This window comes from Ambystoma mexicanum, unplaced genomic scaffold, assembly GCF_040938575.1.
Source record: "Ambystoma mexicanum isolate Mex_15411 unplaced genomic scaffold, UKY_AmexF1_1 Mex_scaf44, whole genome shotgun sequence".
NCBI classification, from domain to species: domain Eukaryota; kingdom Metazoa; phylum Chordata; class Amphibia; order Caudata; family Ambystomatidae; genus Ambystoma; species Ambystoma mexicanum.
The window spans coordinates 1,023,551-1,044,021 of NW_027182460.1; positions in this window are offsets into that span (position 1 = coordinate 1,023,551).

Below are 20,471 nucleotides of genomic sequence, written 5' to 3' on the forward strand. Positions count from 1 at the left end.
CGCTTCGTACACTTGGCGTTCCCAGGTCGGAAGTGAGTAGTGTACATTTGGCTCAGATACACACGGCCGCTCCGTTGCCCTGCTGTGGTGACAAAACTGTGCAGGTTTCTTCGATTGGGACGTCTTTTTACTCAACACGACGACGAGGCGTTCCCTGCTCTTCTGAACCTGCCAGCTGATGAAACTGACGCGGAGAAACCTGGGTCTGCTTGCATCGGGGACCGGTGAGTAGTTTAGCTAGGATCTGGTCACCCTCCTGCAGGAGCCCATTGCTTTTCCCCGCTGTGTAAAACAGCACCCTTTTGCCGTACTCGCGCTCTGCTTCTGCCCACTGTGGAGGCTGCGCTTGAGTCGCGGAACTTGTTCTCCTTCATTTGTGCACTGAACTGAACTGCCTGATTTCCTTAGAAGAGACTTTCCTTTTGCCCGTTGGCACCAGCGTGTGCAGGTACTTTTGAGCACAAGGCTCCACTCTTCGCAGGGCTCGGACTTCCATCTAGTTAGGTGCCTCTGAAGGCGAACTGAGTCTAAAGCATTGTATCGCACTACCTGTTTTCCTTCCCTTGCAGGTGGACTACACATTTCGTGCATATAATGCTTGCTACTGTCGTATTTGTATATATATTGTGTTGATATGGTATGTGTTGGCTTAATATTGTGATACTGTGATTTTCTCGCTACGGTCATTGTTTTAAAGGCCTTAAAATAAATGTGTATATATTTTTGATATAACAACTGTTGGGAGTAGTTTGTAAGTGATCTTGCTTTGTGTGCTCATTGCGGGCTTTCAGTCACCCTCACCCCTCTTGAGACCTAGTCTTGACCGCCGCGATCGCTACCTTGATTGGTCTGGCTCGTCCAGAGGTTACCCTGTTCCAAGTAATTAGGTTGGCCTTCTGAACTTCTGCGCCACCAGGACAGAGTTCAGAAATCCGTCTTAACAAATTGGTGTACAGCGGTGGGATACGACTGAGGGTATCCAGTGTTGCGCACCAACTAGGGCATTTCAGGTTATTCCAACCAGGACACGTAGTGAATTGTTGTAGTATAACTTTAAAAAGGCCATAGTCCTATCTAACAGTATGGAAACAAATACCTTGTTAACTTTAAATGCTTCCAAATCAGAAACATTGAAGAAGATGTGTGCGGAGAGAGGTGTTTCCTCTCAAGGCACGAAATTGGAAATGATCCAAAGAATCGTGGCGTGGCAAGAAGCGCAGCTTGACGCTATAACTTCTGAGGACAGTGCGGAAGGTGGTGGGGCTGCTCTCACTGGTAGAACCGACGGTTCTGCCGCTGCACTGATCCATCGCGACCACGAGGACAGGGAGGACGAGATGTCTAATGTTTCCTCTGCCAGTGCTGATGGGGAAGTTATGCTTGAATTCAAGAAGCAAGAGCTGTGGTTTAGGCAGCAGGAGCTTGAATTCAGCATAGCCAAACTAAAAATCGAACAGGCAGAAAAACAGAAAGACAGGGATCACCAGTTGGAACTGGCCAAGCTTCAGGTTGCAAATGGGTCCAAGGGTCCTGGACATGGGTCTGGGGCCTCCTCTCATCCACGGTTTCTGAAAGATCTGCTCAGTGTGTATGAAGAAAGGAATGACATTATGGACTGGCTGAATGCGTTTGAGTATGCATGCGAAGTTCAACAAGTTGACAATGCTGATAAGATTGCCTGGTTACTCAGCAGACTGCCCCATTCTGGCTGTAGTGCCATTATGGAAATGTCGAAGGCTGAGCGAGCTGATTTCGCAATGTTAAAGCAAACTCTCATTTTAAAGTTTGGGAAGACTCCGGCCCAATATTTGAAACGTTTCAGAGAGTATAAGAAAAAGGAAGGTGGTACTTGGGTATCTTATGTCACTGAATCCTTGAAAAACTTAACTGGCTGGGTCGAAGGTTATAAGGTTTCTACCTTCGAAGGCATGATAAATCTTGTCATGCTGGAACACATTTTTGCTTCTTCTTCCCCGGAGCTTAAGCAGCATTTGGCCGATTCGAAGGAGATAGATCCTAAGAAGCTGGCCATTGCAGCAGACTTATGGGTGTCACATCGAGTGTCCCATAAGGACAAAACTCATCCTGGTAAGCAGGAGGAAGGGACAAAGTCCAAAGATATGGAGGGTGGAGAATCTGATAAATCTTCTTCTCATAAGGGCCACAAAAAGAAAAATAAGGGTAAGACACAAGAGAACTCACAGGGTAGTGGAGGACAGCCTCTGAAACAGAACTCTGGTTACAATAAGCCTCCCTATGTAAACAGACCCAATGGATCTTGTTTTGCTTGTGGAGCAACTGACCACGTGAAGGGGGATCCCCGTTGTAAGGTTAGACCTTTGGGGGTCCACTCCGCTAATCTGGCCTTCTCCTCCTACGAGGAAGAAGAGATTACAGGAGCATCCTTCTCCTCAGACTCATTTCCCAGCGGGATAGAGGCTGAGGTAGTTTTAGTGTCCCTGGGTTCCTGGGAGCCTAAAGTCGCAGAGGCTTATGCTAGGATTCCGGATAATACCAAGCACTACTTTAAAGACAGTGTGCTGATCAATGGAGTAGATACTCCAGCGCTTAGGGATAGTGGGTGCAGCCGCACTGTAGTGGATTCTACCTTGGTAGACTCAGAGGAAGTTGCCAGAACTACTCTGATGCCCACTAAGTTGGCTGACGGCCCCCTCCGTATGTTTCCCGTAATACCTGTAAATCTTACTTTAAATGGTACAACAGTCAGGATTCCAGTGAGCATTCAGAGAAACGTCCCGGGAAAGGTCTTGTTAGGTAATGATCTCAGAACTTTAGGGCTCGTAGGAGACATTGCCGAAAGACCCTACACACGGTCTCAAGCACGGGCAGCATTGGCCAAGTCCAATACGCCGCCCCAGCCGAAGGGGAATACCAAGGCGAAAGGAGTCGACAAGTCACGACGAGGGAAAGAGAATATTCCCCCGAGCTCGCCTACCACTGCGGTGGAGGAAGTTGGTCAATCGCCCGGGCCTGACGAGGAGGTGGCGATGCCTGAAGTATTCGACCCCAATGATCATCCTGAACTAAAAGACTTGTTAGTTGAAGGAGGTCCTGATAGGGACGAATTCAGTAAAGGCCAACGTGAGTGCCCATCTCTGGAAGGCCTAAGGAGACAGGCCTGCTCCCAGCTTGAGGGTGAACCTCCTGGGACGCATAGGATTTATTGGGAAGGTGGACTCCTGTATAGTGAGCCCACAGAGTCTACAGAAGGAGACCATAGGAGGTTGGTGGTTCCCCTTGCTGTTAGGCCCTTCCTCCTGCAGTTGGCGCATGAAGTTCCCCTTGCTGGTCACCTTGGTATGAAGAGGACCAAGCAAAGGTTCTCCATGCACTTCTACTGGCCCAAGATGGGGGTGCAAGTAGAAAGTCACTGCAGGAGTTGTACCTACTGCCAGTTGTCTGGTAAGGTTGGCGCGACAATCCAAGCTCTGTTGGTACCACTCCCAGTTGTGGGGGTACCATTTGAAAGGGTAGGTGTTAGGAAAGATTTCGTTATTGTAGGGAACTTTCCTTCCATGTGGCAACCCCTAAACTTTTTGCTATTGTTTTCAACCTGTTTTCTTGACTTTGCCAGAGAAGTGCAGCCTTCTGCCGTACTCCTCTGGGCTTTCGCTCCTTTCTTACGGGGAAACTGTCATGCCCTTAAGACAGTCAGTACCGGGGAACGCTGTTTCCCGTAGTTTCTTTTATCGTGTCGCCATTTTAGTGCAACACGACACAAGAGGGCACTGTAAGCTAAGTTACAGCTCTCTTGGGTCTCTAGCCTTCTACAGACCCTAGACACTCTTGTAGGATGGTTTTTGGATCGGTGCAAGTCATTCAGGGACTGGGCTGGTGGCAGCGATCATTTGGTTTATTTTGAGCTCCTTTTGCCGTTCTGAGCACCTTTTTGCCGCGAACACAAAAGGGTGGCCCGGCTACCCAAAATGGCCGGACCACGAGGCTCCTTTGTCTCGTCCACTGTCCGTCTTGCTCCCTTTACCTTCCCCCAGGTCAGGCGACCCGGGGCCTTCCTTATTTGGGCATGTAGTTTCCCGCGAAACACGGTTGCTTTCGCGGGCTTCTACATGTCGTTTGAGTGCCCCCAGGATGTGGGCTGGGCTGTCTGGTCCCAATACACATCCTGGGTGCCAGAGAGTCTAGGGTGGTGTGAATGCCTGGGACCACTGTGGTCCGTGATTGGTCCACGTATGGTATGTGTGTTGATGAGCGGATCTCCCATTGGCTCCCCTCCGTTTTGGCGCGAAGGGAACCGTGGATAAGAGGGAGCTGGAAACACCACTACCAGGTCGATCTCCTGAGTTCTTACGAACCCAGGGATACAGGAGCCAAGTATCCTGCGAACACGAGGCTGGACCGAGGAATCGCTGGTGACCCCCTGAAGAACTTCTGCTCCTCATTGCTGTCGTCCGGTGAAGCCCTTTCCACCTAAGATCGAACAAGAAGGCCTGTACTGGCGCTTCGACCTATTGGAATAGCAGGACCAGCTATTCCCGGCACCTTCATCAACTCCTGCCGTAAGCCTTCGGAAGTGTCTCTGGGCCATCCAGTTGACTGACCAGCTTACTAAGGAGTCCTGCTCTGTAATCGCCGACAGGTTGGGTGGTATTCTGAGTCCGGGGCACGCTCACACGCTTCGTTTGCTTAGCAACCCTAAGCTAGAGGTGAGCAGTGCTCGTTTGGCTTGAATACACCCGGCCGTTCCGTTGCCCTGCTGTGGCGACAAAACTGTGCTTGTTTCTTCGATCGGGACGTCTTTTTACTCTGCACGACGACGAGACGTTCCCTGCTCTTCAGAACCTGCCAGAAGCTGCATCTATCGAGGAGAAGCTCGGGCCTGCTTGCTTCGGGGACCGGTGAGTAGATTAGCTAGGATCTGGTCGCCCTCCTGCAGTGCCCCTTGCTTTTCCCCGCTGTAAATACAGCACCCCTTGTCCGTACTCGCGCCCTGCTTCTGCCTCACAGTGGAGGCTGCGCTAGAGTCGCGGACCGTGTTCTCCTTCATTAGGGCACCCTACAGAGCTGTCCAACGTCCTCCGAAGAGCTTCACCTTCTGCCCATTGGCACCGGCGTGTGCAGGTACTTTTGAGCGCTAGGCTCCACTCTTCGTAGGGATTGGACTACCATCTAGTTAGGGGCCTCAGACGGCGGACATATCACACGCATTGGTTCGCACTGCCTGTTTTCCTTCCCCTGCAGGTGGATAACATATTTCGTGCTGCTAATGCTGTGAAACTGTGTATTCTGTATATATATTGGGTGGATAGTGTATGTGTTGGTTTAATATCGTTGTATATTGCTGCTTTTACTGTGGTTATTAGTTTCAAGGCCTTATAATAAATGTGTATCTATTTTTGATATAAACAACTGTTTGGAGTAGTTTGTAAGCGCTCTTGCTTTGTGTGCTCATTGCGGGCTTTCAGTCACCCTCACCCCTCTTGAGACCTAGTCTTGACCGCCGCGATCGCTACCTTGATTGGTCTGGCTTGTCCAGAGGTTACCCTGTTCCAAGTAATTAGGTTGGCCTTCTGAACCTCTGCGCCACCAGGACAGAGTTCAGAAATCCGTCTTAACAAATTGGTGTACAGCGGTGGGATACGACTGAAGGTATCCAGTGTTGCGCACGAGCTAAGGCGTTTTCAGGTTATTCCAACCAGGACACGCAGTAAAGTATTGAATATAACGTTAAAAAGGCCATAGTCCTATCAACAGTATGGAAACGAATACTTTATTAACCTTAAATGCTTCGAAATCTGAAACATTGAAGAAGATGTGTGCGGAGAGAGGGGTTTCCTCTCAAGGCACTAAATTGGAAATGATCCAGAGAATCGTGGCGTGGCAAGAAGCGCAGCTTGACGCTATAACTTCCGAGGACAGTGCAGAAGGTGGTGGGGCTGCTCTCACTGGCAGAACCGACGGTTCTGCCGCTGCACTGATCCATCACGACCACGAGGACAGGGAGGATGTAATGTCTAACGTTTCCTCTGCCAGTGTTGATGGGGAGGCTATGCTTGAATTCAAGAAGCAAGAGCTGCGGTTTAGGCAGCAGGAGCTTGAATTCAGCATAGCCAAACTGAAAATCGACCAGGCAGAAAAACAAAAAGACAGGGATCACCAGTTGGAACTGGCCAAGCTTCAGTTCGCAAATGGGTCCAAGGGTCCTGGACATGGTTCTGGGGCTTCCTCTCATCCACGGTTTCCAAAAGATCTGCTCAGTGTGTATGAGGAACGAAATGACATTATGGACTGGTTAAATGCGTTTGAGTATGCATGCGAGGTTCAAGAGGTTGATAATGCGGATAAGATTGCATGGTTACTCAGCAGACTGCCCCATTCTGGTTGCAGTGCCATTATGGAAATGTCGAAGGCTGAGCGCGCTGATTTTGCAATGTTGAAGCAGACTCTCATTTTAAAGTTTGGGAAGACTCCGACCCAATACTTGAAAAGGTTTAGAGAGTATAAGAAAAAGGAAGGTGGTACTTGGGTGTCGTATGTAGCTGAGTCCCTGAAAAACTTGACTGGCTGGGTTGAAGGTTATAAGGTTTCTACCTTCGAAGGCATGATCAATCTGGTCATGCTGGAACACATTTTTGCTTCTTCTTCCCCGGAGCTTAAGCAGCATTTGGCCGATTCGAAGGAGATAGATCCTAAGAAGCTGGCCATTGCAGCAGACTTATGGGTGTCACATCGAGTGTCCCATAAGGACAAAACTCATCCTGGTAAGCAGGAGGAAGGGAAAAAGTCCAAAGATATGGAGGGTGGGGAATCTGCTAAATCTTCTTCCCATAAGGGCCACAAAAAGAAAAATAAGGGTAAGCCATACGAGAACTCACAGGGTAGTGGAGGTTCGCCTCCGAAACAGAACTCTGGTTATAATAAGCCTCCCTACGTAAACAGACCCAATGGGGCTTGTTTTTCTTGTGGAGCAACTGACCATGTGAAGGGGGATCCCCGTTGTAAGGTTAGACCTTTGGGGGTCCACTCCGCTAATCTGGCCTTCTCCTCCTACGAGGAAGAAGAGATTACAGGAGCATCCTTCTCCTCAGACTCATTTCCCAGCGGAATAGAGGCTGAGGTAGTTTTAGTGTCCCTGGGTTCCTGGGAGCCTAAAGTCGCAGAGGCGTATGCTAGGATTCCGGATAATACCAAGCACTACTTTAAAGACAGTGTGCTGATCAATGGAGTGGATACTCCAGCTCTTAGGGATAGTGGGTGCAGTCGAACTGTAGTGGATTCTACCTTGGTAGACTCAGAGGAAGTTGCCAGAGCTACTCTGATGCCCACTAAGTTGGCTGACGGCCCCCTCCGTATGTTTCCCGTGATCCCTGTTAATCTAACTTTAAATGGTACAGCAGTTAGGATTCCAGTGAGCATTCAGAGAAACGTCCCGGGAAAGGTCTTGTTGGGCAATGATCTCAGAGCTCTAGGGCTCGTAGGAGACACTGCCGAAAGACCCTACACACGGTCTCAAGCACGGGCAGCATTGGCCAAGTCCAATACGCCGCCCCAGCCGAAGGGGAAACCCAAGGCGAAAGGAGTCAACAAGTCCCGACGGGGGAAAGAGAATATTCCCCCGAGCTCGCCTACCACTGCGGTGGAGGGAGTTGGTCAATCGCCCGAGCCTGACGAGGAGGTGGCGATGCCTGAAGTGTTCGACCCCAACGACCATCCTGAACTAAAAGACTTGTTAGTTGAAGGAGGTCTTGATAGGGACGACTTCAGTAAGGGCCAACGTGAGTGCCCATCTCTGGAAGGCCTAAGGAGACAGGCCTGCTCCCAGCTTGAGGGTGAACCTCCTGGGAAGCATCGGATTTATTGGGAAGGTGGACTCCTGTACAGTGAGCCCACAGAGTCTACAGAAGGAGACCATAGGAGGTTGGTGGTTCCCCTTTCTGTTAGACCCTTCCTCCTGCAGTTGGCGCATGAAGTTCCCCTTGCTGGTCACCTTGGAATGAAGAGGACCAAGCAAAGGTTATCTATGCACTTCTACTGGCCCAAGATGGGGGTGCAAGTAGAAAGTCACTGCAGGAGTTGTGCCTCCTGCCAGTTGTCTGGTAAGGTTGGCGCGACAATCCAAGCTCCATTGGTACCGCTCCCAGTTGTGGGGGTACCATTTGAAAGGGTAGGGATCGACATCGTTGGTCCCCTTGACCCGCAAACATCCTCAGGCAATAGGTTTATCCTGGTGCTGGTCGACCATGCAACCAGGTATCCTGAGGCCATCCCATTAAAGACTGTAACTGCCAAGTCAGTTGCAAAAGCTTTACTCGGCATATTTACTAGGGTTGGCTTCCCTAAAGAAGTTGTGTCAGATCGTGGCAGCAACTTTATGTCGAAGTATATGCAGGCTATGTGGAAAGAATGTGGGGTCACCTACAAGTTCTCTTCTGCATACCACCCCCAGACCAATGGTCTGGTGGAGCGTTTCAACAGAACGCTAAAGAGCATGATTGGGGCTCTGGAGGAGCCCCAGAGAAGAAAATGGGATCTTCTTTTACCATGCTTGCTGTTTGCCTACAGAGAGGTACCACAGGAGGGTGTTGGCTTCAGCCCCTTCGAACTTCTGTTCGGTCATCCCGTACGGGGACCCTTAGCCATCGTCAAAGAGGGATGGGAGATGCCCACTCCCCCTGTTACTACCAATGTAGTTGACTATGTGCTAGGGCTCAGAAAACGGATGGTACTCCTGATGGGCTTGGCTAGTGAAAAGTTGAAGGCAGGACAAGCGCTGGTGAAACATTGGTACGACCAGAAAGCTTCCTTAATTCACTTTACCCCTGGTCAGCAAGTCCTGATCATGAACCCTATAAGGCCTCGCGCTTTACAGGACAAATGGTCAGGCCCTTACACAGTGGTGGAGCCCCTGGGTGAGGTGAACTATTTAGTGGACCTTGGAAGGCCTGGACAGGCTCCAAAAGTGTTCCACGTAAATAGGCTGAAGGCTTTCGTCCCAAGAGTCGAAATCGCAGCACTGCTACTGGCGTCAGACGTTGAGGAAGAGGAGTCAGAACCTCTTCCCGACCTGTTCCAAAGCGGTCCTTCAGATAGCTCCGTTGAGGGTGTCCGAGTGGCCCCTCACCTGACTTCTGATCAGCAGGCTGAGGTGAAAAGTTTGCTTAGGCAGTTTTCCCCCCTGTTTTCACAGTCGCCTGGTTTGATACCTTGGTGCAAACATAACATTGACACAGGAGACAGTGTACCTACCAAAAGTAGGGGATACAGGATGTCGGATAAAGTACGGTCTTATATTAAGACCGAGGTCAACAAGATGTTCGACCTTGGGGTGATTGAACCCTCTAGTAGTCCTTGGTCCAGTCCTGTGGTGTTGGTTCCAAAAGCAGGCACTTCTGAATTGAGGTTCTGCGTGGATTACAGGGCTCTGAATGCTGTCACCAAGACAGACGCTCACCCCTTGCCTCGAACTGACGAGCTGGTGGATACCTTGGGTGCCTCCAAGTACCTCAGCACGTTTGACCTGACTGCGGGCTATTGGCAAATAGCTTTAGCAGAACATGCCAAGGAGAAGACAGCATTTTCAACTCCCGACGGGCTTTACCAATTCCGGGTAATGCCGTTCGGATTGAAGAATGCACCTGCCACTTTCCAGAGGCTTGTGAATCATGTGTTGAATGGGTTGGACGAATTCTGTCTTGCATATCTAGACGATATAGCAGTTTTCAGTGCCACCTGGGAAGACCATGTGAAACACCTCGGGATTGTGCTCCAGGCTCTTCAGAAAGCCCACTTGACCATAAAGGCGAGTAAATGCCAGATTGGACAAGGCTCAGTGGTTTACCTTGGGCATGAAGTAGGTGGAGGAAGGATACAGCCTCTCCCCAGTAAAGTACAAGCAGTACAAGACTGGCCTACCCCCACTACGCAAACCCAAGTGAGAGCCTTCTTAGGACTCACGGGTTATTACCGCAATTTTATGGCAGACTATGGCACCATAGCTGCTCCTCTGACTGCCCTCACAACTCCGAAGAAACCCAAGAAGGTAACTTGGACTGACGAGTGTGAGAAGGCCTTCAATGGCTTGAAAGACTCCTTGTGCCAGGCCCCTGTGCTCAGGGCCCCTGATTATCAAAGACCTTTTATCGTGCAGACGGATGCCTCTGACACTGGGATAGGAGCTGTACTATCACAAGTAGATGAGAAGGGTAAGGAACACCCTATCGGTTTTATTAGTCGCCAGCTTAAGGACAGAGAGCTCAGATGGTCCACGGTAGAGAAAGAATGTTTCTCTGTTGTGTGGGCCCTAAGGAAGCTGCGGCCCTACCTCTATGGGACCCACTTCACTGTGCAGACTGACCATAAGCCGTTAAAGTGGCTAATGAACATGAAGGGGGAGAATCCAAAGTTGCTTAGGTGGTCCATAAGTCTACAAGGCTTCGACTTCACTATTGAGCATAGGCCAGGTGTCCAACATAGCAATGCTGATGGGTTGTCCAGAATGTTTTACCGACCTGAACAAGAGACTCATCCAGGGGTGGATTAGTTCCCCCTGTCCATAGTCTGGGAGGGGCGAGTGTTAGGAAAGATTTCGTTATTGTAGGGAACTTTCCTTCCATGTGGCAACCCCTAAACTTTTTGCTATTGTTTTCAACCTGTTTTCTTGACTTTGCCAGAGAAGTGCAGCCTTCTGCCGTACTCCTCTGGGCTTTCGCTCCTTTCTTACGGGGAAACTGACATGCCCTTAAGACAGTCAGTACCGGGGAACGCTGTTTCCCGTAGTTTCTTTTATCGTGTCGCCATTTTAGTGCAACACGACACAAGAGGGCACTGTAAGCTAAGTTACAGCTCTCTTGGGTCTCTAGCCTTCTACAGACCCTAGACACTCTTGTAGGATGGTTTTTGGATCGGTGCAAGTCATTCAGGGACTGGGCTGGTGGCAGCGATCATTTGGTTTATTTTGAGCTCCTTTTGCCGTTCTGAGCACCTTTTTGCCGCGAACACAAAAGGGTGGCCCGGCTACCCAAAATGGCCGGACCACGAGGCTCCTTTGTCTCGTCCACTGTCCGTCTTGCTCCCTTTACCTTCCCCCAGGTCAGGCGACCCGGGGCCTTCCTTATTTGGGCATGTAGTTTCCCGCGAAACACGGTTGCTTTCGCGGGCTTCTACATGTCGTTTGAGTGCCCCCAGGATGTGGGCTGGGCTGTCTGGTCCCAATACACATCCTGGGTGCCAGAGAGTCTAGGGTGGTGTGAATGCCTGGGACCACTGTGGTCCGTGATTGGTCCACGTATGGTATGTGTGTTGATGAGCGGATCTCCCATTGGCTCCCCTCCGTTTTGGCGCGAAGGGAACCGTGGATAAGAGGGAGCTGGAAACACCACTACCAGGTCGATCTCCTGAGTTCTTACGAACCCAGGGATACAGGAGCCAAGTATCCTGCGAACACGAGGCTGGACCGAGGAATCGCTGGTGACCCCCTGAAGAACTTCTGCTCCTCATTGCTGTCGTCCGGTGAAGCCCTTTCCACCTAAGATCGAACAAGAAGGCCTGTACTGGCGCTTCGACCTATTGGAATAGCAGGACCAGCTATTCCCGGCACCTTCATCAACTCCTGCCGTAAGCCTTCGGAAGTGTCTCTGGGCCATCCAGTTGACTGACCAGCTTACTAAGGAGTCCTGCTCTGTAATCGCCGACAGGTTGGGTGGTATTCTGAGTCCGGGGCACGCTCACACGCTTCGTTTGCTTAGCAACCCTAAGCTAGAGGTGAGCAGTGCTCGTTTGGCTTGAATACACCCGGCCGTTCCGTTGCCCTGCTGTGGCGACAAAACTGTGCTTGTTTCTTCGATCGGGACGTCTTTTTACTCTGCACGACGACGAGACGTTCCCTGCTCTTCAGAACCTGCCAGAAGCTGCATCTATCGAGGAGAAGCTCGGGCCTGCTTGCTTCGGGGACCGGTGAGTAGATTAGCTAGGATCTGGTCGCCCTCCTGCAGTGCCCCTTGCTTTTCCCCGCTGTAAATACAGCACCCCTTGTCCGTACTCGCGCCCTGCTTCTGCCTCACAGTGGAGGCTGCGCTAGAGTCGCGGACCGTGTTCTCCTTCATTAGGGCACCCTACAGAGCTGTCCAACGTCCTCCGAAGAGCTTCACCTTCTGCCCATTGGCACCGGCGTGTGCAGGTACTTTTGAGCGCTAGGCTCCACTCTTCGTAGGGATTGGACTACCATCTAGTTAGGGGCCTCAGACGGCGGACATATCACACGCATTGGTTCGCACTGCCTGTTTTCCTTCCCCTGCAGGTGGATAACATATTTCGTGCTGCTAATGCTGTGAAACTGTGTATTCTGTATATATATTGGGTGGATAGTGTATGTGTTGGTTTAATATCGTTGTATATTGCTGCTTTTACTGTGGTTATTAGTTTCAAGGCCTTATAATAAATGTGTATCTATTTTTGATATAAACAACTGTTTGGAGTAGTTTGTAAGCGCTCTTGCTTTGTGTGCTCATTGCGGGCTTTCAGTCACCCTCACCCCTCTTGAGACCTAGTCTTGACCGCCGCGATCGCTACCTTGATTGGTCTGGCTTGTCCAGAGGTTACCCTGTTCCAAGTAATTAGGTTGGCCTTCTGAACCTCTGCGCCACCAGGACAGAGTTCAGAAATCCGTCTTAACAGTAGGGATCGACATCGTTGGTCCCCTTGACCCACAAACATCCTCGGGCAATAGGTTTATCCTGGTGCTGGTCGACCATGCAACCAGATATCCTGAGGCCATCCCATTGAAAACTGTAACTGCCAAGTCAGTTGCAGAAGCTTTACTCGGCATATTTACTAGGGTTGGCTTCCCTAAAGAAGTTGTGTCGGATCATGGCAGCAACTTTATGTCAAAGTATAGGCCGGCTATGTGGAAAGAATGTGGGGTCACCTACAGGTTCTCTTCTGCATACCACCCCCAGACCAATGGTCTGGGGCGCGTTTCAACAGGACGTTAAAGAGCGTGATTGGGGCTCTGGAGGAGCCTCGGAGAAGAAAATGGGATCTTCTTGTTTCATGCTTACTGTTTGCCTACCGAGAGGTACCACAGGAGGGTGTTGGCTTCAGCCCCTTCGAACTTCTGTTCGGTCATCCCGTACGGGGACCCTTAGCCATCGTCAAAGAGGGATGGGAGATGCCCACTCCCCCTGTTACTACCAACGTAGTTGATTATGTGCTAGGGCTCAGAAAACGCATGGTACTTCTGATGGGCTTGGCTAGTGATAAATTGAAGGCAGGACAAGCGCTGGTGAAACATTGGTACGACCAGAAAGCTTCCCTCATCAACTTTACACCTGGTCAGCAAGTCCTGATCATGAATCCCATAAGGCCTCGAGCTTTACAGGACAAATGGTCAGGCCCTTACACAGTGGTGGAGCCCCTGGGTGAGGTTAACTATTTAGTGGACCTTGGAAGGCCTGGACAGGCTCCAAAAGTGTTTCACGTGAATAGGCTGAAGGCTTTCGTCCCAAGAGTCGAAATCGCAGCACTGCTACTGGCTTCAGATGTTTAGGAAGAGGAGTCTGAACCTCTTCCCGACCTGTTCCAAAGCGGTCCTTCAGATAGCTCCTTTGAGGGTGTCCGAGTGGCCCCTCACCTGACTTCTGATCAGCAGGCTGAGGTGAAAAGTTTGCTTAGGCAGTTTTCCCCCCTGTTTTCACAGTCGCCTGGTTTGACACCTTGGTGCAAACATAACATTGACACAGGAGACAGTGTACCTACCAAAAGTAGGGGATACAGGATGTCAGACAAAGTACGGTCTTATATTAAGACCGAGGTCAACAAGATGTTAGACCTTGGGGTGATTGAACCCTCTAGTAGTCCTTGGTCCAGCCCTGTGGTTTTGGTTCCAAAGGCAGGCACTTCTGAATTGAGGTTCTGCGTGGATTACAGGGCTCTGAATGCTGTCACCAAGACAGATGCACACCCCTTGCCTCGAACAGATGAGCTGGTGGATACTTTGGGTGCCTCCAAGTACCTCAGCACGTTTGACCTCACTGCTGGCTATTGGCAAATAGCTTTAGCAGAGCATGCCAAGGAGAAGACAGCATTTTCTACTCCAGACGGCCTTTACCAATTCCGGGTAATGCCGTTCGGGTTGAAGAATGCACCTGCCACTTTCCAGAGGCTTGTGAATCATGTGTTGAATGGGTTGGACGAATTCTGTCTTGCATATCTGGACGATATAGCAGTTTTCAGTGCCAACTGGGAAGACCATGTGAAACACCTCGGGATTGTGCTCCATGCTCTTCAGAAAGCCCACTTGACCATAAAGGCTAGTAAATGCCAGATTGGACAAGGCTCAGTGGTTTACCTTGGACATGAAGTAGGTGGAGGGAGGATACAGCCTCTACCCAGTAAAGTACAAGCAGTACAAGACTGGCCTACCCCCACTACGCAAACCCAAGTGAGAGCCTTCTTAGGACTCGCGGGGTATTACCGCAATTTTGTGGCAGACTATGGCACCATAGCTGCCCCTCTGACTGCCCTCACAACTCCGAAGAAACCCAAGAAGGTAACTTGGACCGACGAGTGTGAGAAGGCCTTCAATGGCTTAAAAGACTCCTTGTGCCAGGCCCCTGTCCTCAGGGCCCCTGATTATCAAAGACCTTTTATAGTGCAGACGGACGCCTCTGACACTGGGATAGGAGCTGTACTATCACAAGTAGATGAGAAGGGTAAGGAACACCCTATCGGTTTTATTAGTCGCCAGCTTAAGGACAGAGAGCTCAGATGGTCCACGGTAGAGAAAGAATGTTTCTCTGTTGTGTGGGCCCTAAGGAAGCTGAGGCCCTACCTCTATGGGACCCACTTCACTGTGCAAACTGACCATAAGCCGTTAAAGTGGCTAATGAACATAAAGGGGGAGAATCCAAAGTTGCTTAGATGGTCCATAAGTCTACAAGGCTTCGACTTCACTATTGAGCATAGGCCAGGTGTCCAACATAGCAATGCTGATGGGTTGTCCAGAATGTTTAACCGACCTGAACAAGAGACTCATCCAGGGGTGGATTAGTTCCCCCTGTCCATAGTCTGGGAGGGGCGAGTGTTAGGAAAGATTTCGGAATTGTAGGTAATTTTCCTTCCATGTGGCAACCCCTAAACTTTTTGCTGTTGTTTTTCATCTTGTTCTTGACTTTGCCAGAGAAGTGCAGCCTTCTGCTGCACTCCTCTGGGCTTTCGCTCCTTTTCTTATGGGGAAACTGACATGCCCTTAAGACAGTCAGTACCGGGGAACGCTGTTTCCCGTAGTTTCTTTTATCATGTTGCGGCTTTAGTGCAACATGACACAAGAGGGCACTGTAAGCTAAGTTACAGCTCTCTTGGGTCTCTAGCCTTCTACAGGCCCTAGATACTCGTTTAGGATGGTATTTGATCGGTGCAAGTAATTCAGGGACGGGAATGGTGGCAGCGATCGTTTCTTTGTATTTTGAGCTCCTTTTGGCGTTCTAAGCGCGTTTTCTGCGCTTAACCCAAAATGGTGGCCTGGCTCCCAAAATGGCCAGACCACGAGGCTCCTTTGTCCTGTCCGCTGACCGTCTTGCTCCCTTCACCTTCCCCAGGTCGAGCCGACCCGGGGCCTTCCTTATTTGGGCATGTACTTTCCCGCGAAACACGGATGCTTTCGCGGGCTTCTACATGTCTTGTGTGTGCCTCCAGGATGTGGGCTGGGATGTCTGGTCCCAATACACATCCTGGGTGCCAGAGAGTCTAGGGTGGTGTGAATGCCTGGGACCACCGTGGTCCATGATTGGTCCACGAATGGTGTGAGTGTTGATGAGCGGATCTCTCATTGGGTCCCCTCCGTTTTGGCGCGAAGGGAACCGTAGATAAGAGGGGGCTGGAAACACCACTACCATGTCGATCTCCTGAGTTCTCACGAACGAAGGAATACAGGAGCCAAGTATCCTGCAACCAAGAGGCTGGACCGAGGAATCGCTGGTGACCCGCTGAAGGACTCCTCCTCTGCACTGCTGTCGCCTTGTGAAACCCTTTTCACCTTTGATCGAACCAGAAGGCCTGTACCGGTACTTCGACCTTTGGAATAGCGGGAACAGCTATTCTCGGCATCTTCATCATCTCCTGCCAGTAAGCCTTCGGAAGCGTCTCTGGGCCATCCAGTTGACTGACCAGCTTACACGGGAGTCTTGCTCTGTAACCGCCGCCAGGTTGTGTAGTATTTCGAGTCCTTGTCACTCTCACACGCTTCGTACACTTGGCGTTCCCAGGTCGGAAGTGAGTAGTGTACATTTGGCTCAGATACACACGGCCGCTCCGTTGCCCTGCTGTGGTGACAAAACTGTGCAGGTTTCTTCGATTGGGACGTCTTTTTACTCAACACGACGACGAGGCGTTCCCTGCTCTTCTGAACCTGCCAGCTGCTGAAACTGACGCGGAGAAGCCTGGGTCTGCTTGCATCGGGGACCGGTGAGTAGTTTAGCTAGGATCTGGTCGCCCTCCTGCAGGAGCCCATTGCTTTTCCCCGCTGTGTAAAACAGCACCCTTTTGCCGTACTCTCGCTCTACTTCTGCCCACTGTGGAGGCTGCGCTTGAGTCGCGGAACTTGTTCTCCTTCATTTGTGCACTGAACTGAACTGCCTGATTTCCTTAGAAGAGACTTTCCTTTTGCCCGTTGGCACCAGCGTGTGCAGGTACTTTTGAGCACAAGGCTCCACTCTTCGCAGGGCTCGGACTTCCATCTAGTTAGGTGCCTCTGAAGGTGAACTGAGTCTAAAGCATTGTATCGCACTGCCTGTTTTCCTTCCCTTGCAGGTGGACTACACATTTCGTGCATATAACGCTTGCGACTGTCGTATTTGTATATATATTGTGTTGATATGGTATGTGTTGGCTTAATATTGTGATACTGTGATTTTCTCGCTACGGTCATTGTTTTAAAGGCCTTAAAATAAATGTGTATATATTTTTGATATAACAACTGTTTGGAGTAGTTTGTAAGTGATCTTGATTTGTGTGCTCATTGCGGGCTTTCAGTCACCCTCACCCCTCTTGAAACCTAGTCTTGACCGCCGCGATCGCTACCTTGATTGGTCTGGCTCGTCCAGAGGTTACCCTGTTCCAAGTAATTAGGTTGGCCTTCTGAACTTCTGCGTCACCAGGACAGAGTTCAGAAATCCGTCTTAACACTTCCCATTCCAATCCTGAGACCCTTCCTATAGCTTGAGATGTGATTTCCAACCCCTTCCCATTCAAATCCTGAGACCCTTCCTATAGCATGAGATGTGATATCTCAATGCTTATACCAAACCTGAGACCCTTCCTATAGCATGAGATGTGATATCCAACTCCTTCGAATTCCAATCCTGAGACCCTTCCCATAGCATGAGATGTGATATCTCAATGCCTCTAATACCAAACCTGAGATCCTTCCTCTAACATGAAATGTGATATCCAACTTCTTCCCTTTCCAAACCTGAGAGCCTACCTATAGCATGAGATGTGATATCCAACTCCTTCCCATTCCAATCCTTAGACACTTCCAATAGCAGAGATATGATATCTCAATGCTTATACCAAAGCTGAGACGCTTCCTATAACATGAGATGTGATATCCAACTCCTTCCAGTTCCAAACCTGAGACCCTTCCTATAGCATGAGATGTGATATCCAACTCCTTCCCATTCCAATCCTGAGACCCATCCGATAGCATGAGATGTGATATCTCAATGCTTCTAATACCAAACCTGAGATCCTTCCTATAACATGAGATGTGATATCCAAATCACCTTCCAAACCTGAGACCCTCCCTATAGCATGAGATGTGATATCCAACTCCTTCCAGTTCCAAACCTGAGACACTTCCTATAGCATGAGATGTGATATCCAACTCCTTCCCATTCCAATCCTGAGACCCTTCCAATAGCACGAGATGTGATATCTCAATGCCTCTAATACCAAACCATAGATCCTTCCTCTAACATGAAATGTGATATCCAACTCCTTCCCTTTCCAAACCTGAGAGCCTACCTATAGCATGAGATGTGATATCCAAGTCCTTCCCATTCCAATCCTTAGAACCTTCCTACAGCATGCGATGTGATATCTCAATGATTCTAATACCAAACTTGAGACCCGTCCTATAACATGAGATGGGATATCCAACTCCTTCCCATTTCAATCCTGAGACACTTCCGATAGCAGAGATGTGATATCTCAATGCTTATACCAAACCTGAGACGCTTCCTATAACATGAGATGTGATATCCAACTCCTTCCCAATCCAATCCTGAGACCCTTCCGATAGCATTAGATGTGATATCTCAATGCTTCTAATATCAAACCTGAGCCCCTCCCTATAGCATGAGATGTGATATCCAACTCCTTCCTATTCCAATCCTGAGAACCTTCCTATAGCATGTGATGTGATATCCAACTCCTTCAACCTTCCAATCCTGAGACCCATACTATACCATGAGATATATCTCAATGCTTCTAATACCAAACCACAGACCCGTCCTATACCATGAGATGTGATATCTCAATCTTTCTAATACCAGACCTGAGACCCTTCCTATTGCAAGAGATGTGATATCCAAATCCTTCGAATTCGAACCTGTGACCCTTCCTATAGCATGAGATGGTATATCCAACTCCTTCCCAATCCAATCCTGAGACCCTTCCGATAGCATGAGATGTGATATCTTAATGCTTCTACCAAACCTGAGACCTTCCTATGGCATGAGATGTTATATCAAACTCCTTCCCATTCCAATCCTGAGAACCTTCCTATAGCATGAGATGTGATATCCAACTGCTTCCCATTCCAATCCTGAGACCCATACTATACCATGAGATATATCTCAATGCTTCTAATACCAAACCACAGACCCGTCCTCTAACTTGAGATGTGATATCCAAATCCTTCCCCTTCCAAACCTGAGACCTTTCCTTTGCCATGAGATGTGATATCCAACTCCTTCCCATTCCAATCCTGAGACCCTTCCTATAGCATGAGATGTGATATCCCAATGCTTCTACCAAACCTGAGACCTTTCCGATGGCATGAGATGTGATATCCAACTCCTTCCCATTCCAATCATGAGGCCCTTCCTATAGCATGAGATGTGATATCTCAATGCTTCTACCAAATCTGATACCCTTCCTATAGCATGAAATGTGATATCCAACTTATTCCCATCCAATCCTGAGACCCTTCCTATAGCATGAGAAGTGATATCTCAATGCTATTAATACCAAACCTGAGACCCTCCCTACAGCATGAGATGTGATATCCAACTCCTTCCCATTCCAATCCTGAGTCCCTTCCGATAGCCTGAGATGTGATATCCAACTCCTCCCATTCCAATCATGTGGCCCTTCCTATAGCATGAGATGTAATATCTCAATGCTTCTACCAAACCTGAGACCCTCCCTATAGCATGAGATGTGATATCCAACTCCTTCCCGTTCCAATCCTGAGACCCTTCCTGTAGCATGAGATGTGATATCTCAATGCTCTTAATACCAAACCTTGGATCATTCCTATTGCAAGAGATGTGATATCCAAATGCTTCCCATTCCAAACCTGAGACCCTTCCTATAGGATGAGATGTGATATACAACACCTTCCCATTCCAATCCTGAGACCCTTCCTATAGCATGAGATGATATCCAACTCCTTTCCATTCCAATCCTGAGACCCTTCCTATACCATGAGATGTGATATCTCAATCCTTCTACCAAACCTGAGATCCTTCCTATATCATGAGATGTGATATTCAACTACTTCCGATTCCAATCTTGAGACCCTTCCTATAGCATGAGCTGATATCCAACTCCTTCCCATTCCAATCCTGAGACCCTTTCTATAGCATGAGATGTGATATCTCAATGCTTCTACCAAACCTGAGATCCTTCCTATAGCATGAGATGTGATATCTCAATGCTTCTACCAAACCTGAGATCCTTCCTATAGCATGAGATGTGATATTCAACTCCTTCCCTTTCCAATCCTGAGACCCTTCCGATAGGATGAGATTTGTGATATCCAAATCCTTCCCATTTGAATCCTGAGACCCTTCCTATAACATGAGATGTGATATCCAACTCCTTCCCATTCCAACCTGAGACCCTTCCTATAGCATGAGAAGGGATATCCAACTCCTTCCCATTCCAATCCTGAGACCCTTCCTATAGCATGAGATGTGATATCTCAATGTTTGTAATAAAAAACCTGAGACCCTTCCTATAGCAAGAGATGTGATATCCAAATCCTTCACATTCCAATCCTGAGACCCTTTCTATAACATGAGATGTGATATCCAACTACTTCCCATTCCAATTCTGAAACCCTTCCTATAGCATGAGATGTGATATCTCAATGTTTCTAATAAAAAACCTGAGACCCTTCCTATAGCAAGAGATGTGATATCCAAATCCTTCCCATTCCAATCCTGAGATCCTTCCTATAACATGAGATGTGATATCCAATTCCTTCCCAT